The sequence below is a fragment of the Chiloscyllium plagiosum genome, chromosome 26, assembly GCF_004010195.1.
Source record: "Chiloscyllium plagiosum isolate BGI_BamShark_2017 chromosome 26, ASM401019v2, whole genome shotgun sequence".
Classification (NCBI taxonomy): Eukaryota; Metazoa; Chordata; class Chondrichthyes; order Orectolobiformes; family Hemiscylliidae; genus Chiloscyllium; species Chiloscyllium plagiosum.
In genome coordinates, this window is record NC_057735.1 from 44928111 (window position 1) to 44951320 (window position 23210).

At 44.7% G+C, this 23210-nt stretch overlaps 1 protein-coding gene and 1 long non-coding RNA gene across 3 annotated transcripts in view; one reads left to right on the forward strand and one right to left on the reverse strand.

The window, feature by feature from the left end:
* LOC122563309 overlaps nt 1-23210 on the reverse strand; it is a 65350-nt gene that overhangs the window by 15778 nt on the left and 26362 nt on the right. The window contains exon 2 of the long non-coding RNA XR_006315557.1: nt 2719-2785. This is a non-coding gene — a long non-coding RNA (uncharacterized LOC122563309). The remainder of the gene's footprint in view (nt 1-2718; nt 2786-23210) is intronic.
* The window catches only part of LOC122563308 (DENN domain-containing protein 2C-like), a 120497-nt gene that overhangs the window by 396 nt on the left and 96891 nt on the right, over nt 1-23210 (forward strand). The window lies entirely within an intron of this gene.

Sequence of the window (23210 nt, forward strand, 5' to 3'; positions counted from 1 at the left end):
TCAAACCCAACCTTTAGTGTAAATCTGTCATCCTGCCTAAGTATATATTCTTTATTTATTCATTAAAAATACACAATAGTGAGAGAAGCAGATGTGGGATTCGAATTTCGAACTGACTGCGTGTACAAGTGGTTGAGGCAGCTCAGAGGGGGTGTTGCACTGTCTGGATTGAGTTTGCTGGCGAGCCCTGTGTTCCTGGGGCTGGCAGGAATAACTGCTGGAAATCTGTGTGTGGATGAGGACTGCCGGGAGAGGGGTGATGAGGAACCTTCCCTCTGCCTTCATTCAGAGCAATCTCTCTACCAGTAAAATCGTGCCAAAGTTGTTTTATTAAAAATGAGGGCGTTGTTCGCTTTTTATTTAATTTCACCCACATTGTGGCTGCTGTGCTCCACCCCTGGATCCACAGAAGGGTGATGTGGGGGGGGGGGGAGAGGGAAGAGGGCACAGGCTCCTCTCCCCAAAGGCCAGCAGTTTTCCCTCAGTCAGGATCCCACCCCACTCCGTGACAGCATAGGTCAGGGATAGATCAATGCGGTTGGATTCTACCCAGTGTGAGGCCAGTCTCTTTCTGAGGGGATGCAAGTGGAAGATGGGGAGCAGGGGCTGGGTTGATTTCGTGTCACTGGGTGAAGATACCAGCCAGAAGAAGGCCATTCAGCCCTTCAAGCCTGCTCCACCATTCGACATGATCATTAAATTCCAGCCCGTCCCTCAGAACCTTTCATATCTTTAATGGAAACCTGTTTACCAACACTTAATAACATTCAAGGGCTCTGCTCCCAACACCTTTTCAGGAAGAGTGTGCCACAATCCTGGAAGATATAGTAGAAATAGGCCATTCACCCCATCAAGTCTGTCCCATCATTCGATCGTGTTTGTCAGCCCATTCTCCCGCTTCCTCCCTGTAACCTTTGATCCCCTTGCTAATCAAGAAGCTATCCGACTCTGTCTTTAAAATACTCAAACACTTGGCCTCCACAACCTTTTGCAGAAATGAGTTCCACTGCTTCACCCCCACCTCTGGCTGAAAAAATTCCTCCTCGTCTCCAATCGATAGGGTCATCCCTTCACTCTAAAGTTGTGCCCTTGGGTCCCAGTCTCTTCTGCTAGTGGAAACATCTTCTGCATGTCCACTCTGTCCAGGCCTCGTAATATCCTGAAAGTCTTTCATCAGATTCCTCCCCCATCCATCCATCTAAACCCCATCGAGTATAGACCCGGTGTCCTCAACTGTTCCTCATGTGACAAACCCTTCATCCCTGGATGATTCTTGTAAACCCCCCTCTGAACCTCTTCCAAAATATATCTTTCCTTAGATAAGGAGTCCAAAACTGCTCGCAGTATTTCAAATGCGGTCTGACCAGAGCTTTATACATCCTCATCAGTACATCTCTGCTCTGAGATTCTAACCTTCTTTAAAGGAATGCTAAGATTGCATTTGCCTTCCTACCTGCCGACTGAACCTGCATGTTAACGTGAAGAGAATCCTGAACTAGGACTCCTAAGCCTCTTTGAGCTTCAGATCTCTGAAGTCTTTCTTGTCTAGAAAATAGTCTACACTTCTACTCTTCCTACCAAGGTGCATAGCCTCACACTTGCTCACATTAGATTCCATCTGCCACTTCTTTACCAACTTTCTGATCCTGTCAAAGTCCTACTGCAGCCTCCCGCTTCCTCCGTATTCCCTGACCTCCACTATCTTTGTGTCATCTGTAAACTTAGCATCAAAGCCCTTAGTTCTTTCATCCGGAGTGTTAATGTGTTACATGAATAATTGTGGTCCCAGCACTGACCTTTGTGGAATTTCACTTGTAAATGACTGCTATCCTGAAAAAGACCCCTTTATCTCTACTCTCTGCCAGTCAGCCAATCCTCTATCCATGCCACTACTTTTCTCTTAACACCATAGGCTCTTATTTTATTTAGCTGTCTCCTGTGCAGCACCTTATCAAAGACCTTTTGGAAACCCAAATAGATCATACCCACTGGGTCTCCTTTCCTGATGAAGGGCTAATGCCCAAAACGTTGATTCTCCTGCTCCTCGGATGCTGTCTGACCTGCTGTGCTTTTCCAGCTCCACACTCTCAACTCTGACCTCCAGCATCTGCAGTCCTCACTTTCTCCTGGGTCTGCTTTGTCTAACTTGTTATTTCCTGAAAGAATTCCAACACTTTTGTCGGGCATGATCTCTTAACGACACCATGCTGATTCAGCCCTATTTGACCATGCACTTCCAACCACTCTGCAATCTCATTTTTAATAATGGGCTCTAAACTTTAAAGACTCTCAGCTCTGTGAGAGAACACAAGTTGTCTCATCTGTTTTCAATAGGTGACCCCTGATTTTAAAACAGAAAGCAGGAACAGATTATCCTTCCATAACTGAAAATATCCTCTCCACATCCCCGTGGTGACACCCTCAGGATGTTGTATATTTGAATCAAGTCACCACGTCTAAGTCCCAGTGAATACAACTCTAGCCTGTCCAACCTTTCCCTTAGAGACAACCTGTTAATTTCCGCTGTTAGTCTGGAAAACTGCCTTTAAAGCATTTACTTGAAGGTGCCCAATACTGTTCACAGTACTCCAGATGTGGTTGCATCTGTGCCCTGTATAGCTTAAGCATAATATCCCTAGTTCAGTAATTAATTTGCCTTGTAATAAATTATAACATTCTAGTAGCTTCCCCGATTACTTGCTGTACCTGTATACTTACCTATATAAAGGTCGGTGTCTGTGTTTATTCCAGCAATGTTGAAGAATCCCAGCAGGTCCAGCAGTGTCTGTGGAGATAGAGAAACAGAATTAAGATTACAAAGATGTCATTTTGGACTCGAGCATTAACTCTAAGTTTCTCCAGCATTCTCTGCGTACTAACCATTTTGCGATTCATGCACTAGTGTGCCCAGATCACTCTGCGTCTCAGCACTCTGCAATCTTTCATTATTTGGGAAAAAAAAATGCTATTGTATTCTTCCTGCCAAAATCGAAAATAACAACCTTCTCACATTGTACTCTATTTGCTACATAATTGTCCACTCACTTAGGTGAGCAGGGAAGAGGGTGCTGAATGGGTGGGACTGCGGCTTAGCGTCTCTGGGAACTGAAACCTAATCTCAGGATATGGCTGCAAACCAGGAGAGCATTCAATAAGACTCTATTTATTACATACATTTATACATTTTGCGATATGAATATTAGAGGGGGGAGGGGGCAACAGTTACAATGGTTGCCAACATTAATCCATTTGAGTCTCTTTCCATCTCACTTGGTATATGAAGGCAATATCGGATGTTCTTGTGATGCAATGATAGTGCCCCTACCTCTAAGCCGGGTGGCCCAGGTTTAGGTCCCACCTGCTCCAGAGGTGTGTGATTGCATCTCTGAACAGGTTAGTTAGGAAATATCTGTGAAGGCAGTGTGTCAAGAGAAGGGACTGATGATGGCACCATGATGTCAGATGGTGTGTTGGGAAGAGTGCCAATCTGAGTTGGCAGCCCCATCTCTGTGTGATGAATCTATTTAAAGACAAACATGGGGAGTAGGGTGGTGCCATGGCTCAGTGGTTAGCACTGCACTCTCACATGGCTAGGGACAAAGGCTTTATACTGCCTTCAGGTGACTATGTGGAGTTTGCACATTCTCCCTGTGTCTGAGTGGGTTTGCTCCGGGTCCCTCCCACAGTCCAAAGCTGTGCAGTTCAGGTGGATTGACTATGCTAATTTGCCAGTTGTGTCCAGGCATGTGCAGGCTAGGTGGATTAGCCATGGGAAATACAGGGTCACAGGGAGAGGGTAGGGGGATGGGTTTGGGTGAGATGCTCTTCAGAGGGGCAGTGTGGACACAATGGACCAAATGACCCACTTCCAAACTGTAGGGATTCTATGATTCTCTACACTGTATGGGTACTAGTTCTCCACAGAAACAGTGAGAACAGTTAGATGGGTATCACTGTGAACCCTTCTCAGCAATAGGGCTGACACTAGTTTAAAACCCCTTCCATAAAGAATTGCATTTTCATAGTGCCTTTCATGACATCGTGATGCCACCAAGCACTCTATCTTGGTTTATATAATTATGGGGAGTAGCCACTGTTGTGTAGAGGTCACAGCAGTAGGTTTTCACACAAGTATGATAACGAGCAGATTTCTTAAAAATGAAATTGTTTGAAGAATAAATAAGCAGCACCCCATGAAGAACACTCCAGCTGGTCTCCAAATAAATGAGGTTGTGGAATCTTTCCTGTTTACCTGAGAGGACAGATAGGCAATGTCTGTCTCATGTGTGCTGGAATGTCGGACTGGATCAGGCTGGTCAGGACCACAAATTGGGTGGTGGGATGTGAAGCAGCAATGGGCACTGTGGAACTTTGACAGTGTTAGAGCAACTAGAGCCCTGCTCTAACAGGCCCCTGAGCCTGGAGTACCCATGGAGGGCTCGTGCTGGAGCCCCTGCTCTAACAGGCCCCTGAGCCTGGAGTCCCCATGGAGGGCTCGAGCTGGAGCCCTGCTCTAACAGGCCCCTGAGCCTGGAATCCCCCTGGAGGGCTCACGCTGGAGCCCTGCTCTAACAGGCCCCTGAACCTGGAATCCCCCTGGAGGACTCGCGCTGGAGCCCCTGCTCTAACAGGCCCTTGGGCCTGGAGTCCCCCTGAAGGGCTCATGCTGGAGCCCTGCTCTAACATGCCCCTGAGCCTGGAATCCCCATGGACGGCTCGCGCTGGAGCCCTGGCTCTAACAGGCCCTTGGGCCTGGAGTCCCCATGGAGGTTTTGCGCTGGAGCCCTGGCTCTAACAGGCCCCTGGGCCTGCAGTCCACATGGAGGGCTGACAATAATCTTCAAGCATCCAAATGGGGTCAAAGTGGGAAAGCTCACCAAAGATTCAGAGAGCACCTTCAAAACTCAAACATAAGCATCTTGAAGGACTGGGGCAACCGATACATGGGATCACCATCACCTGCAGGTTCCCCTCCAAGCCACTCACCATCCTGACTTGGAAATATATCACCATTCCTTCACTGTCACTGGGTCAAAATCCTGGAATTCCCTCTCCTCACAACATTGTGGGTTAACCCACAGCAGGACTACAGCAGTTCGGGAAGGCAGCTCAATACCACCTTCTCAAGGGCAAATAGGGACAGCAAATAAATGCTGGCCCAGCCAGTGACACCCACATTTCACAATGAATAAAAAAACGTTGGTCTAGATAATTTGTCAACATCTCTGGAGTGGGACTTGAGCTCCTGACTTTGTGACACAGGAGAAGAGCTGCCACTAAGTCACAAAATTGTTGTACATTGTGAAGGAGCAGTTGGGATGGATGTTTACATTTTCTGGTCTTTTTGATTATTTAATTGCCTGGACCCCGTCATAATACTAAATGTGACATTGAGGTCAGGAAGTGGTTAACATGATGAGACTGAATCATACAGCCAGCATCTTGTGTCACTCGTGTATGGCTTATGGAGATAGGGAAATATGGCCTAATCGTTGTTTTACAAGAGATTAGTGTGTACAGGGGACTCAATGCTAGTAAGCAGCAGTGGGGGAGAGTCGGGGGAGTATTACTTTATCGTTTGCTACAGGCAGCACTCTGTGAAGGTCAGTGGAGTGGGAAAATAAATGCCTCCTATGTTAGATGTCTGGGTGTTACATATGCTGCTGATGTGGTAACTGCTTTTACAAGGCCCTGCTATATTGCAGGCTGCCCCACCAGAAAGTTAATGTTGTCAAGTCAGACATGTTCCCAGAGGCTTCATCATGTGACCTCCATCCACTCAGTTTGACACCCTCCCATCCCATGCCAATTGGCTCCCAGACAGTCTCTTCACCACCCACCTGGATGTTTCCTTTTGATCCATTCACAGGGTGTGGGCATCGTTCACTGCCTATTGCCTGTTGAGGTTGAGAAAGTTTGGCCTCGGGACAGCTACAATCGTGACATTTCCATAGCCACTTGATACAGCTGATTGATGTATCAAACCATTCCACAGAAAGCATCCTGGATGCATCAGAGTGAGGTACGGCAACTGCTCTTTCCAAGATCACAAGGAACAACAGCGAGTTGTGAACACAGCCCAGTCCATCGCACAAACCAGCCGTCCATCCATTGACTCCAACTGTACTTCCTGCTGCCTTGGGAAAACAACCAATATAACCAAAGACCCCTCTCATCCAGGATAAACTCTCTTCCACTCTCTTCCATGGGGCAGAAGATCCAAAAGTTTGAATACATGTATGAACACCTTCAAGAACAGCTTCTTCCCCAATGTTATCAGACTTTTGTATGGACCTCTCCAACATTAATTTTGATCTCTCTCTTGGCATCTTCTCTACAGCTGTAACACTGTATTACATAGAACAGTAAAGCACAGGCCCTTCGGCCCTTGATGTTGTACCAACCTTTTATCCTACTCTAAGATCAAACTAACCTACATACCCTTCATTTTGCTATCATCCGTGTGCCTACCCAAGAGTCGTTTAAATGTCCTTAATGTATCTGATTCTACTATCACTGCTGGCAATGCATTCCACACACCTACCCTCTGTGTAAAGAACCAACCTCTGACATCTCCCCTAAACCTTCCTCCAATCATCTTAAAATTATGCCCCCTCATGATAGCCATTTCCGCCCTGGGAAGAAATATCTGGCTATCCACTCTACCTATGCCTCTCATCACCTTGTACACCTCTATCAAGTCACCTCTCAACCTTCTTCACTCCAATGAGAAAAGCCCTAGCTTTTTCAACCTCTCTTCATAAGACATGCCCTCCAGTCCAGGCAGTATCCTGATAAATCTCCTCTGCACCCTCTCTAAAGCTTCCACATCCTTCCTATAATGGAACGACCAGATCTGAACACAATATTCCCAAGTATGGTCTAACCAGGGCATTATAAAGCTGCAGCATAACCTTGCAGCTCTTAAACTCAATCCTTCTACTCATGAAAGCCATACACCATATGCCTTCTTAACAATCCTATCAGCTTGGGTGGCAACTTTGAGGGATCTATGGACGTGGACCCCAATATCCCTTTGTTCCTCCACACTGCCAAGAATCCTGCCTTTAACCCTGTAATGTGCATTTTCGACCTTCCAAAATGAATCACGTACACTTATCCAGATTGAACTCTTTCATACCCCCTTCTTGCTCTCCTAAGTCCATCCTTCAGTTCCCTCCTGGCTACCTTGTAACCGTCTCGGGCCCTGTCTGATCCTTGCCTCCTCAACCTTAAGTAAATTTCCTTCTTCCTCTTGACTGGATGTTCCACATCCCTAGTCACCCAAGGTTCCTTCGCCCTACTATCCATTCGTTGCCTCAGTGGGACAAACCTATCCAGCACTCGCAGCAGTACTCCCTGAACATCCTCCACATTTCTGTTGTGCATTTCCCTGAGAATATCTGCTCCCAATTTATGTTCCACAATTCCTGTGTAATAGCATTGTAATTTCCCCTCCCCCAATCCCCCAATTTCTCATACCATCTGCTCCTATCCCTCTTATGACTATAGTAAAGGTCAGGGAGTTGTGATCACTATCGCCAAAATGCTCTCCCACCGAGAGATCTGAGACCTGGCTTGGTTTGTTGCCAAGCACCAAATCCAATATGGCCCCCTTTCTAGTCGCCTATCTGTAGTCTGCACTCTGTTCTGCTACCCTGGAGCACTTTGTATGGTACAATCTGCCTGTGTAGCATGCAAAATAATATTTTTTCACTGCATCTGGGTACATTGGCAGCAATAAATCAAACTAAATCAGAGGGTGTTAAGAGTCAACTACATAACTGTGGGTCTGGAGTCACTTGCAGGCAAGACTAGCATTCTATTCCAGATTTGATTGTTAATTAAAGTTAGTCTCCCAGCTCCTAAAATGAGATTGGAACTTTTGTTTCTAGGGTATCAGACAAGGAACATTATTGTTATCATACCTTTCCATTTCATGACAGTCCTATATTCTATCCTCAATAATTTATTATAATCTTTTGTTTGAATAACACATTTTCTTGCCAATGAATTGCCTGACTCCGTGGTTGCTTACAGCAGTGTCGTAGAGATTTCAGCCCAGATAGTCAGCTTGGCACCACTGATGGGAGCTGAGCACTGGGACCTTATGGAATCCCCTTCGTACCGGATTCCGAGGGAATTCCCAAGGAAATTGAATGTTCCGCTTGGCAATTCCCCAATGCCTGGAAGCCTCCGAAAGTATCCGTTTAAATTAGAGAATTTGGAAATTTCTGCTTTAATTAAGTAAATGGTTACTCAGGAAAAGTTCAGGAGTTACCCGCGGGAATGCAGGGTTACACTGATTGGGGGGGTGGTGGGGGGGGGGGGTCTGGGTGTGATGCTGTTCAGTGTGGACCTATTGGGCCAAGTGGCCTGTTTTCATACTGTAGGGATACTCTGATACTACTCTGACTATGACTAAATACATAGCCTGACTCCTGAGAGCTCTCACACATGCACTTATGCACACGCACCTACACACACACATGCGCACACACACTCCTTCTCCAGATTCTGATGCCCCTTCCCCATGACTTGACACCCAACCACCTCACCTGACAAATACCCTCTTCGCTCGGAAACCGACACAAACCGCTTCCCAATCTGTGACTCAAACTGAGTGATTGCTATCCCTCAGCAGATAGTGAATGTCATTTTGCTTCCTTGATACCATATCCTTCAAGGCATGTTCTGATCATGGACGGTGCCAGGACTCCTGCCTCTGTCCGCAGCTATACTGTATTGCCCTTGTTCAGTAATAAAAACTGCATGAGGGTTTTCTTGTGAAAGATTGTAGTGTTATTGTGCAATCTAAAAGAATTTGTCATGCACAACGACGTTTCAAAGTGGACTTTGGTGCCCATCACCTCTTGCAACCCACAAAACTATGGAGGCCACATTGCCAAGATGGAATCTGTAGGCTGTGAGGTTATTCAGAGGCTCTGTCTGTGTGTCTGTCCAGGTAGCTGTAAAGGATGCTGTGGTTTTTTGAAGAAAGTCAAGGAATTATTCCAGTGCCCATTCACCAATATTCAAGCCCTCACAACAATCAAATAAAACATAGATTTAGAAATCATTCAGCTTGTTGCTATTGGTACAATTTGGCTGGAAGGAAATTGCCTGTTTTTTTTTGTCAGCACTACCTACCATCTTTGTATAGAGGACTACGAGAGGAGTTTGACATTACTGGCTCGTGTGAACTTGCCCCAATTCTTGGACAGGGTTCAGCATGGGCTGACTGGAGATTTCAATGCAGTCTGCACTTCTTAAGTCATTCACTGCCTTTAGATTAGCAAGCTTGTGGTACTGCATAAACATGAAGTGTTTTTATTTGATCTGTCTGGCACTGGGTGGATTTAAATCAATGCCGTTCTACGTGACTGTTGTTATTTATCTGTTACTGCTGTCTTTAATTCATCGAATCATTTAGCACAGGAAAAGCACATTTGCGCTGGGCCTTTGAAATCCTTTAGTTGTAATTCTTCTATAGGATTGCAGATTTGTTTTACACCTTTCAAGGATATATCCAACTTTTTCTTGTTTTGAAAGCTAATGATTACAAATGTTTTTCCTCCTATCCCCAGCTAATTCTTTTGCTAATTATCTTCAGTCTATGTTCTCTGACCAGTGGAAACTGTTTTATTTTCCTTATTTAGTCTTATCAAAACCTCCTAATATTTTTTAAACATTCTATTAAATCCAAGTTTGTGCGAAGATTTGTAGCTCGGGTGCTCGTTGTTGTGGTTCTGTTCGCCGAACTGGGAATTTCTGGTGCAGACGTTTCGTCTCCTGTCTAGGTGACATCCTCGGTGCTTGGGAGCCTCCTGTGAAGCGCTTCTGTGATGTTTCCTCTGGCATTTATAGTGGTTTGTCTCTGCCGCTTCCGATTGTCAGTTCCAGCTGTCCGCTGCAGTGGCCGGTATATTGGGTCCAGGTCGATGTGCTTATTGATTGAATCTGTGGATTAGCCATGTTACCATACATCAAAAACATTTCTGAACTGACAGCCAGACTACTGCGACGACTAGGACTCATAACAGCACACAAACCAATAGCCACCCTCAGACAACAACTCACCAGGACAAAGGACCCAATACCCAGCATGAGCAAAACCAATGTAGTGTACAAAATCCCATGCAAGGACTGTACAAAACACTACATAGGACAAACAGGAAGACAGCTAACGATCCGCATCCATGAACACCAACTAGCCACGAAATGACACGACCAGCTATCCTTAGTAGCCACAGACACAGATGACAAGCAATATGAATTCAACTGGGACGACACTACTATTATAGGACGAGCTAAACAGAGAACAGCCAGGGAATTCCTAGAGGCATGGCACTCATCCACAGATTCTCAATAAGCACATCGACCTGGACCCAATATACCGACCACTGCAGCGGACAGCTGGAACTGATAACCGGAAGCGGCAGATTCAAACCACTACAAATGCCGGAGGAAAGATCACAGAAGCGCTTCACAGGAGGCTCCCAAGCACTGAGGATGTCACCTAGACAGGGGACGAAACGTCTGCAACACAAATTCCCAGCTCGGCAAACAGAACCACAACATTCTATTAAATCTCCCCTAACCTTCTTCACTCTATAAAAATAATTCCAAATTCTCTAATCTCACCATGTAACTGAAACCTCTCCTCACTTTGCCGTTCCTTTTTAACTGCTTTCCTTGCAGTTACAAAAGGAAACAGATGGTTCTGAGTGGCTTCAGAGAGAATAAGCTCTCTGCATCTAGGTGATTCTCTGGGGTTTATATACTATACACTACTCTGACTCTAAACACACCCTACCTGATTATAAAAGCCAAGAACATGTCTTCATCTTTCTTTCCCTGACTTGTTGAGACCTGGATTTTACAGTTTTTGTTTGAAGTAAGGTGGAATCCAGTCTGCTTTCTGTTTAAATGAAAGATTTAGCTTTTTCCATTATCATTTTAATTTTGTGTTTACAATGAAAGCAGGCCTATACTAGATTGGGAACTGATGGGAGTCTGTTTGTAGTGTGTGATGTAGTCTATCAGCTGTCCTAATGCTGGAACTCTCTTCCTGTGCTGGAGCAGGGCTTTGCTGGAAAATAATATTGTTCCCAAAGGATGTGATGGAAAATCCAGTGTTTTCCATTCCCTTTTCTTTGTGAGTTGTCGTGGGCGGTTCGCAGAGGGAGAGGAGTGGTAGTAGAGATCAGCAGTTGTGAGATTTGACATGTTCATTCCTGTGCTGTTCTCATCTTCACCTGGGCTGTTAAAAATCCATCAGGCATGTTCCTTCTGGTCTCTAGCTAAACATCTTTTGGCCACTCTCATTTACACTTTGTACCGGATGGATACTTGCTGATGTAACTCACTGAAGTGTCTTTACCACCCAGTGCCAGCCCCCACCACTGTTGGTATTGAGTCTGGCACCATCGAACTCGCTCAGATAACCTGGCACTCCTGTTGAGGCAGAGAGCTGGTGCTACATTGGGTGAACCAACTCTAACCAGAAAGCAGGGATACAGTGGCCGTTTATCGTGTGGGTTCTGGAATGGTTCTGCAATTGTTGCTGTTGCCTCCTGACAGAGGGTCATAGGGTGGAGGTTCCACTCCGGAGACGCGAGTGACACTGAGGGTGTGTGGGATTGTCATAGATGCTGTTTAACCAATGGAATGTCAAACCACAACCCCATCTGCCTCCCTCTGGTGGATGTTTAGGGTCCTACAGTGGGATAGCGGAGTTCTACAAACATTCTAAGAACTAAGAATAGGTGTTGGCACTTCAGCCTATCAAACCTGCTCCGCCATTTAGTACAATCATGGCTGATCTCATCTTGGCTTCAAGTCCACTTTCCTATCCACTCCCCATAACCCTTTAACCATTTCTGAATTAAAAATCCCCTCCTTGCACTGTCCCAGGTCCACCGCTCTCTGTGGAGGTGAATTCCACAGATTCATGACACATTTGAAAGATGCAATTCCTCCTCACTTCTGTTTGTAACCTGCTGCTCCTTCGCTGAGGATGAGCCTTCGAACTGAGAGGGATTATCTGATCTGTCTCTGTTCATGGGATCCCACGTATGAATTTGCTGCTAGATTAAAGACACTTTATTGATTGTAAAATGTTTGGGAAGACTGAGGACATGAAAGCCATTATATAATCTTTTCCCCCTTCTCCTTGTAGCCCGAGTGACTGAGATATTTGTTCCCATCTCGCATGATGATTACAATGAAATGATTGTGCAGGGTTACAGGCAAAGATGGGATTGGCCCAAAGTTAAAATTTTCAGAGAGCTGGTGCACAATGAGCTGAATGAAATCCTAACACTTCTGTCGTTCTGTGATCCCCTTGGCATTCACTGTGGCTCTTTCACAATTGTTGTCGTATGTGTAGACCTTGCCCAGATTGAGGAGAGGGTGCAGCAATGGTAATGTCTACTGGCAGCTTTAAAAGTCTGTAAGCTGTGTGCTTGTGTAGTGACTGTGGGGCTGATATCGAATTAGTGACTTGGTTTGTGCATTTGCTGGTGTTGGCTGCCTGTACACGAGTAATTAACAGAGAGCCCAGTTACATGTCAGAGTTCAGGTGAATGTTGAAGATGTGGCCGTTTAGAAAGAGTAGCAAGTTCTCCTCGTGCCCGGTCCTCCCTGAACCAGCATAACAACAGAATCATGCAATACCAGAAGAGGCCATTGGGCCCACAGATTCTGTGCTAGCTTTTCGGAAGTGCCATTCAATGCGTTCTGTTTGCTTTTCTCTTCCCCAGTGACCCTACAGTTTTTTCTGTTTTAAGTATTTGTCCATTTCCCTTTTAAAATCTGCTTCCAATCTTCACCTAATATTAAAAACCTCCTCTCCTACACTTTTGCAAATTATAGAGTCGTAGAGATGTACAGCACGGAAACAGACCCTTCAGTCCAACTCATCCATGTCGACCAGATACCCCAACCAAATTAGATGTGATATGTCCTCTGATTCCTGACCCTCCCAAAAATGGAATCAGTTTTGTCTCTTAACAAAACTGTTCACAATTGGGACATTTTGATTAAATTTCACATTTTATAGTATTGTTGCCTCATGCTGCAGTGTGCTGAGGTAAGTAACAATTTATTTTAGAAGCATCTCACTTTGGCTTTATCTTGCTACAAGGCTGCAAGAGATCATGTGACATTACATCACTTCTTGTGATGTATTTTGCCTCATTAATATGTGTCAGAAATCAGTCAGATTACCTTATATTACACCCTCAACTTCCTTGCTTGGAGGAGGAGCTTCTTTCCACTTGAGAAAAGCCTCTCGTTCCTGGTGTCATTTTAGGAGGTTTCCTCTGCATCATCTCAATTTAAGGTATTTAATAATTAAAGTTGCTGTCGTGTTGAATATTGCTGAATGAAATACTTCGACCAGTGCTCTCTGGTGCCAGGGACCTGGGTTTGACACTCGCCTCTGGCGACTGTCTGTGTGAAGTTTGTATGTTCTCCCCGTGTCTGCATGGGTTTCCTGCGGTGCTCCGGTTTCCTCCCACAGTCCAAAGGTGTGAAGGTTGGGTGGGTTGGCCATGCTAAATTGTCCATCGTGTACAGGGATGTGCAGGCTAGGTGGGTTAGCCATGGGCAGGGTTACAGGGATAGGGTAGGGGAGTGGGTGGGTCTGGGTGGGATGCTGTTTGGAGGGTTGGTGTGAACTCGATGGGCTGAATTGCCTGCTTCCAAATGTAGGGATTCTATGATTCTAAGAAAGCACTTGACAAACCAGCCTGTTTCAAATGAGTTATTTCTTGACAACAGGGTAAATAGTTTCTCATCAGCCTGTTCAGGAATATTATTACACATCTCTGAAGCAAGTAGGTCTTGAACACCCTGGTCCAGAGGTAGGGACATTACCCCTGCACCATAAGAGCCCTTTGACAACAACGTAGCATTGAAGTAACATTGGGGAAACTGTCCTCAATTGAAGGAGTTTTGTCAGCTGGGAAACTGAGTTCTGGTGAAATGAACATTCAATGCTAAAATTGCATACCTACTTTGACTGGTTAAAACTGTGTCCATTTCAGCTCAAAGTTAAGCTGCACAAAGGTGTTGCTATAATTGGTGTCAGTGTCGTATGTGATGGGAGCAGGGTTCTGGAATTAGCTCGACTGTCTCTCACAGAATTAAATCCTTCCGCCTGACTTGAGCAAGACTGTTAAAGTGAGAGCAAGGTACTCTGAACAGTAAGAAGTTTGTAATATTTCCAGGTGTGCAGTATTTCCTGATGTAATTTACTTTGGCTCTATTCATTGAGAGTGTTAGTGAGCGGTATCATAGACACTCACATCAACAGCAGCGTGTTTTAGCAACCAAAGTACCTCATTGAGTCAGGTCATGTATCGGACAGTATCGGAACTCTATTGTCAGCCTTGATACTGTGACCCTTAACCTTGGCTAGCAATTCTCTGTTTTGAAAATTCCATTTCTTCTTTCCCCCTGTTCTCAACTACGTTTTAGAGGCGAGACTTCTAGTGGACCTATGTTGTTTGCTGACCACCCCTGTCTAGTCTGGTTCTAATATTGGGGACTTCCCCACCCGATGGAATAGCCTTTATATTTGCAAGTCCTTTCAGTTGTCCGTAGAATTCTATTACATTCTGTTTCTCGTTAGGACGCTTATTGAGTTATTTTCTCTCTGGAATCTTCCTTTTCCAGTTTCCCCATTTCCCCCATCCAATGTGTCTTTTAGAGTTGGGAATGGGTGGGATTCAGATTTTCAGGGAAAACTGCTTCCACTTCATCTTGGAGACAGAGCCAGGGTTGATGACCACAGCTGAAAATGTGTTGCTGGAAAAGCGCAGCAGGTCAGGCAGCATCCAAGGAACAGGAGAATCGATGTTTTGGGCATAAGCCCACAGAACAGGGTAACCTTTGTTGCGCGCTTGTCATGTTGTGAGTGGAATCAGAAACTCGGCACAGTCAGGAGTCGGGAATCCATTATTCTTTACTGCTATGTCTCAACGTTCCTTTTTAGAAAATGTTGTTATGGAGTTGGAGCATTATTTGCAAGGCCTAACTTTATTATCAATCTCGATTTGCATTTGAGGAACTTGGCTAGGCTTCATCTTGAACCACTGCAGCCTGGTTAGAACAAAGAACAAAGAAAATTACAGCACAGGAACAGGCCCTTCAGCCCTCCAAGCCTGTGCCGATCCAGATGCTCTATCTAAACCTGTAACCTGTTTCCCAAGGATCTGTATCACTCTGCTCCCTGCCCATGTATCTGTCCAGATACATCTTAAATGACACTATTATGCCCGCCTCTACCACCTCCCGTTGGCACCATGTTCCAGGCACCCACCATCCTCTGCGTAAAGAACTTCCCACGCATTTCTCCCTTAAACTTCTTCTCCCCTCTCACCTTGAACTTGTGACCCCAAGTAATTGAGTCCCCCACTTTGGGGGGAAAAAGCTTCTTGCTATCCACCCTGTCTATACCTCTCATGATTTTTGTAGACTTCAATCAGGTCCCCACTCAACCTCCATCTTTCTAATGAAAATAATTCTAATCTACTCAACCTGTCTCCATACCAGGCACCATCCTGGTGAACCTCCTCTGCACCCTCTCCAAAGCATCCACAACCTTTGGTAATGTGGCGACCAGAACTGTATGTAGTATTCCAAATGTGGCTGAACCAAAGTCCTTTATAATTGTAACATGATCTGCCAACTCTTAATACACAACATCCCATCCAATACAGAAAGCATGCCGTATGCCTTCTTGACCACTCTATCGAGCTGCGTAACCACCTTCAGGGAACAATGGACCTGAACACCCAGATCTCTCTGTACACCAATTTTTCCAGGGCTTTTCCATTTACTGTATAGTTTACTCTTGAATTGGATCTTCCAAAATGCATCTCCTCGCATTTGTCCGAATTGAACTCAATCTGCCATTTCTCTGCCCAACTCTCCAATCTATCTATATTCTGCTGTATTGTCTGACAGTCCCCTTCACTACCTGCTTAGCAATGGTCCCAGCACGGGTCCCTGTGGAACACCACCGGTCATGCTTCTCCGTTTTGAGAAACACCCTTTCACGACTACTCTCTGTCTCCTGTTGCCCATCTAGCTAGTATACCCTGGACCCCATGCAAATTCACATTCTCCATCAGCCTACTATGGGGAACCTTATCAAATACCTTACTGAAGTCCTTGTATATGACATCTACAGCCCTTTTGTCATCAATCAACTTTGTCACTTCCTCAAATAATTGTATTAAGTTGGAAAGACATGATCTTCCCTGCACAAAACCATGCTGCCCATTACTGTTATGCCCATTTACTTCCAAGTGTAAATAGATCCTATCCCTCAGTATCTTCTCCAGCAGCTTCCCTACAGGTTCACTGGTCTATAATTACCTGGATTATCCTTGCTCCCCTGCTTAAACAAGGGGACAACATTAGCAATTCTCCAGTCCTCTGGGACCTCACCTGTATTCAAGGATGCTGCAAAGATATCTGTTAAGCTCCAGCTATTTCCTTTCTCACTTCCCTCAGTAACCTGGGATAGATCCCATCTGGACCTGGGGATTTGTCCACTTTAATGCCTTTTAGAATACCCAACACCACCTCCCTCCTTATGCCAACTTGACCAAGAGTAATCAAACATCTATCCCTACTCAGGAGAAAGTGAGGTCTGCAGATGCTGGAGATCAGAGATGGAAATGTGTTGCTGGAAAAGCGCAGCAGGTCAGGCAGCATCTAGGGAACAGGAGAATCGACGTTTCGGGCATTAGCCCTTCTTCCTGAAGAAGGGCTAATGCCCGAAACGTCGATTCTCCTGTTCCCTAGATGCTGCCTGACCTGCTGCGCTTTTCCAGCAACACATTTCCATCTATTCCTACTCAACCTGTCTTCATAGATAGCGCCCTCCATACCAGGCAACATCCTGGGGAACCTCGTCTGCACACCCTCCAAAGCATCCTTTTGGTAATGTCATGTCCCTTTCCTTGGTGAGTACTCACTCATTTTCTCTGGCTCCACACATAACTTTCCTCCTTTGTCCATATCTATCCTGTTTCTGCTGGAGCAAGACTGCACGGGAACGCTACCCCAGGCTTTCTCTAGTTATCCTCTTGCTCCTTAGACACAAATAAAAGGCTTTGGGATTTTCCTTAACCCTGCTTGCTAAAGATATTCCATGATCCTTTTTAGCCCTTTTAATTCCTTGTTTCAGATTGATCTTTCCCGATATTCTTTCAAAGTTTCATTGGTGCAAGGATCTCCCAGAATGTGTTCAGAAGGGAGATATACCTTGATCCACCGACAGTGAAGGAGCAATGCTGTATATTTCCAAGTTAGGTTAGCGTGTGGCTTGAAAGGGATCGTAAGCCTGTGGTGTTCCCTTGAGCCTGCTGTCCTTGTCCTGGGTGGTGGAGGTTGCAGATGTGGAAGGAGCCTTGCCAAGTTGCTACAATGGTAGAGTAAGTGTGTGTTTGCAGTGCCAATCAAGTGGGCCACTTTGCCCCCAGATGGTGTTGCACTTTTTGAATGCCCTTGCAACAAGATTAGGCTCAGTGTGGGTACACCATAGCTGTTATTACACAAGTATTCAAATTTGCAGGAGAAAGACATCTATTGAGTACTGAGTAAATGCGAATGCCTTAGCATGACATTATGCTAAGCAGGAACTGCCATCTTTGATTATGGCCTGGGTTGAGTGGAAGGATTGCCACTGAGGATGTTAATGCTAAGCACACGATCCACTCCTTTAGTGAAAAGGGTGCCAAATTGCTACTTCAGCTCATTAACAAGTGACTGTGGCTGGAAAGGGCACATTGAGGATGTCACAATAGACCTCGACTTGGAGATGGTCTGTAGTAAAATTACAGATGAAGAGGAACAACATTTTTTTTTTTTCTCATCCACTCACAGGATGAGAGTGCCAGCATTTATTGCTCGTCCCAAATTGCCCAGAGGGCAGTTAAGAGTCAACCACGTTGCCATGGGTCTGAAGTCACATGTAGGCCAGACCAGGTGAGAATGGCAGTTTCCTTCCCTAAGGAACTTTGGTTAACCAAATGGCTTTTCAAACAATCATTAGACTCGTTTAATTCCACATATTTATAGGTTTCAAATTCCATCATCGTCTGTGATGGGATTTGAAACCAGGGCAGTACCTGAGTCTCTGGATTAACAGGTCACTGATATTATCACTTGGCCATTGTCTCCCCAGTTGCCTGGCGTGGCTCTCCAGTAGAGTCTTGCTCCAGCAGAAACAGAATAGATATGGCCACCACAGTACCCAAGTGGGAGGTGAATCAAAAGTTGGAACAACTCAAGCCACTCACTGTAGCCAGAAGCCAAACTGATGAAGCTGTTGCAAGTTTCCCTCTTGCAAGTGACTGCTTTACTGAGGCTGGGTATAAATGTGAAAGGGAAGTTTTCTTCCAATTCGAGTGTTTTTCAGTGGTTTGATGACACTGAGTCAGGCTTTTGCGTTGAAACCTGGCTGTACTTCTGCCTTGATCTCTGGCCTGAGCTAGTCACCTTATTCTCTCAGTCAAACACCTCATTTTGCAGAGGTTAATAAAGTCAACCTCGCTGTCAACTTGCCACGCTCTTTAGTTTGCTGCAAACTGAAGATCGGGAAGTCTGTAATGTAATAAATGTCTTTTTGTTTTCAGCCCCTGTGCTGAGTTCCACAAATCTGCTTGCGTCAGAACATCCTCCCACACTAGTTCTAGCCTGTTCTAAGCCCGTGCAACTCCTCACTGATAATGCCAATTGTCAGTCCTTTTGCGGTGCTGGCATGTTTACTGAAAACCATAAATTACATTTTCTTTGATCTAACTTTCATACCTTTCTTTACTCATCACTGTGAATCGAGAGTGTCTCCATTAGATTCAGTTAGTGTAATGCTGCTGCTAGTGTATTAGATGATATGGGAACATTGTCCCACTGGCAGTGTCCATGTGAACGAGTTCGAATGCTAATGGTCATTTCATTAGCAGCAACGTTTTGCCTTTACTCTTTTTCTGGGGTTATACTTTTATTGTGTGTTCAAAAAATCTTCTGAATTTGTGTTATAAGCAGATATTGATTTTATTTATTTATTTATTCATTCATTCATTCTACTTCCATTTATTCAACTTTAACTTCATTTCTTAATAAACTTATGTTTCATTGTAAAAATAATATCTGTGGCATTACATGCTTATGTTTCAGCAACCAATCACGGTGTCTGAATGAACTCCCAGAAGAAATGGTAGAGGCTGGTGCAGTTACAACATTTAAAAGATAGGTACACAAATAGGAAAGGCTTCGAGGAATATGAACCAATTGCTGGCAAATGGGACTGTTCAGTTTGGGAAACTTGTCAGCAGGAACAAGCTGGACCGAAGCGTCTGTTTCTACGCCATATGACTCTATATAGAGTCAATATCTTTTTCCAAGATCAAACTGAGGCAGGGTGGGCTTGGGCGATCATTGTCACTTAGAGAAGGGGTTGCTTGTGTCTCTGTGCTGGGTAGGAATCGGGAGTTGGATTTCTGTTCTGACGCAAAGCTTGAATATTTTTCCAGGGGATGAGACCCTATGTCTGAATGTGTATTGCTTCTAAGTGAATGAGCTGACTGATTAACTTAAGTTGGTTGTCCATGTAGTTATTCCTGCACACAGGTTCAGCCAGTGCTGTCCAATGACAGAATTTCATCGAACAAATGGCATTTTGTTCTGGATTTTGCAGGCAAGGGCTAATGGAGTACCATCTGGCGAATTATTTCTCCCAGTTGGCAGAGCACAGAAGTGGATTTTTATTTCAAACATTATGTATCGATCCATTAACATGTAGAAGTTTCAGGGAATCTGGACAGACACCAATGTTGACGTCGATTATGTAGCTGTCACAAGTTCAATCCTTTATATGGTATATACCAAGTGTTACACCATCTGGGAGAAGGTGTAGGGGCAATGATGATTTGCCTATAACTAAAGAAAAAAAACGAGAGGCAGTGAGTATGGTTCGAGAGAGTGTAAGGAAGTGAGAAAATGGCCACTTCAGAGCATAGTTTTTTTTTCCCATTGCTGAGCCGATTGGCCCACTGTGTGAATAAGACAATAAAATTTGGCAATAACATAAAAATAAAATAACAAAATGTAATAAAACACTCCGCAATGATTCACAGCAATGTGATCAAATAAAGATTTGGCAGTGAGCCCCATTGGGAAATGAAAATTAATTTTTTAGACTGGTTTTAAGGTGTGCCTGGAAAGAAGAGAAAGGTGGAACCCTAAATCAACTTTGTTAACAACTGAGAGCAATGGTTGATGTCATGAATGATAGGTATACTTATGAATAATCTCTGACACCAGAGGCCTGTAAATATCCTTGCCTATTTGTAATGTAATTGTTCCCTGCACATTTGCATGTTGAGCTTTGGTTTGTTGTGGTTTGTCGGAGGCGTCCTGAAGTGTGTGGAACATGACATGCTCCTCTATCCTGAGACATTGTCTTTCCTGTTCTGTGAGGCATGGAAGTCCACTGGGAGTTTTGGAATTGTACTGAGGGAAAGGAACTAAATGCTAGGATTAATGTTGGGATATTGGGCGGCACGGTGGCACAGTGGTTAGCACTGCTGCCTCACAGTGCCAGAGACCCGGATTCAATTCCCGCCTCAGGCGACTGACTGTGTGGAGTTTGCACGTTCTCCCCGTGTCTGCGTGGGTTTCCTCCGGGTGCTCCGGTTTCCTCCCACCATCCAAAGATGTGCAGGGTCAGGTGAATTGGCCATACTAAATTGCCTGTAGTGTTAGGTAAGGGGTAAATGAAGGGGTATGGGTGGGTTTCGCTTCGGCGGGTCGGTGTGGACTTGTTGGGCCGAAGGGCCTGTTCCCACACTGTAATCTAATCTAATCTAATCTAAAATTTCTGAAGGAATGGTCAGGTTGGTGCAGAACGGTTGGGTAAGTGACTGTGCCTACAGGTGTGAGGCAACCTACCACAGTCAGTATTCACTGGAATATAGAACAATGCAAGGTGACCTTATTGAAACATGCTCAGAGGGGCTTGACAGGGTAGATGAAAAAAGATTGATTTCCCCCTTTGTGGGAACGTCTAGGACTAGAGGGCTTTATATCAGGTTATGGAGTTTAAGACTCCAATGAAGAGGAATTTCTTCTCTCGGACAGTTGTGAATCTGGAATCCAGAAGTGGATTTTTATTTCAAACTTTATGTATCAATCCATTAACATGTAGAAGTTTCAAGGAATCCGGACAGACGTCAATGCTGACTTCAATTATGTAGCTGTCACAAATTTAATCCTTTATATGGTATATACCAAGTGTTACACCATCTGGGAGAAAGTGTAGGGCCAATGATGAAGGCCGTTGAGATGGGCCATTTAAGTATATTCATGGCTGGGATTGATTTTTTTTTATCAGTAAGGGAATCAAGGGGAAAGACAAAGTGGATTGGAGGAATATCAGATCAGCTATGATCTCATTGAATGGTGGAACAGACTCAATGGGCTAAATGGTGGAATGAGGATTGCAGATGCTGGAGATTAGAGTCAAGATTAGAGTGGTGCTGGAAAAGCACAGCAGGTCAGGCGGCATCCAAAGAGCAGGAAAATCGACTTTTCGGGCAAAAGCCCTTCATCAGCTCAGTGGGCTGAATGGCCTACTTCTGCTCCAGTGTCTTACTGTGTAAAAGCCAGGCTTTATGCAGGGCGTCAGGACAAGCAGGAGAGTGGGAAATCTGGTGTGTGATTCTTGTGGTGGGGTCACTTTCTGAGATACGTTGTGCGAGCCAGGTGAGGTGTGGGTGGGTTGGGGTGGTGCAGTAATAACAACATGCTTCTACCACTGGGATCTTGGGTCCAAGTCAGAGCAGGGCTGATGCGGAAAATTGATCTCACTGGCTGGCTTTAAAGATCCCGTGTTAGATGAATATGGCACCTAGTTACATGTAACACAAACTTCCCCGAAATCTGAGAACCTTGAAGGGTGGCTGTGCTGGGAATAAAATGTCACTCTGATGTGCCAGGCCTCCGAAAGTCTGAGGCATGTTGTTCGAAAGAGCTTTGCTTTATAGCTCTATCTGGGTCAATCAGTGCAGTGAGTTTGTTTGTTCCTGGTCACATCATTCGGAGAAACCATCACGACGTGTTGAGGATTTGAATTTCTGTTTCAACCTTTGTAAATCTGGAAGTTTATAAGTTGATGCTGGTGGAAGTGAGCACAAAGCTCTCTGGCTGTAAAAGGCCGATTGTTTTGTTGAATGTCCTTCAGGGAAGGATTTTTCTGATCCTTAGACTTGTAGAATGGTTATAGCAGCTGAGGAGGAGGCCATTTAACCCATCATCACCGTGCTGGCTGTCTGCGAGAGCAACTCAGCTGTTTCCACCAGCAGCCCTTTCCACCAGTTCCCTCTTACTATAATCCCAATTGGTGATAATGCTGGACCAGTGGGACCCCAGGGAGAATTAAAAGGAAAATGCTCTGCTGGAAATCGGGCAAACGAAAACACAAAGTGCTGGAGAAACTCAGTAGGTTTGGCAGCACTTTGTGGAGAGACAAGATACTTGATGTTTACAGTCCAGTATGACTTTGATTCAGAAGCATACTGAGGGCTTGATTTTGAAGCTGGTTTCTGCGCTGATTAGTCACTCCACAAATTCACACAAGGTCACTAATGTTCTTTAGCAAAAGAATTCAAGTTTATTACATGGGGGGATAAAACAAAACTGGACATAAACAAAGTTAAGGCGATCTTAACATAAACAACAAAGTAAAGATTTAACAAAGGCAGAACTTGCTGGAAAAGCTCAGTAGGTGTGGCTACATCTGTGGAGAGAAATCAGAGTTAACGTTTCAGGTCCAGTGACCCTTCCTCAGTTATCCAGCTCTAAGGAAAGATCACATGACCCAAACCATTAAATCTGATTTCTCTCCACAGATGCTGCCAGAAATGCTGAGCTTTTCCAGCAATTTGTTTTTGTTTGATTTACAGCATCCACTATCCTATTGGTTTTAATTAAAACCAAGCTTTAAACTTTTATTCCCAGCAAAGTATTTTTTATATACTGAATCCCATTGAAGTGTCACTTGTATGTTCACTTGTGAATTTCTTCTTTAACTGACTCTTTGCCGTTTGCTGACCTAAATTTCTTTTCAGTTTTGTCACGTTTAAAAACATTTGCACAAACCCTCGCATCTTGGCATCCTGCCACTGGGAGGG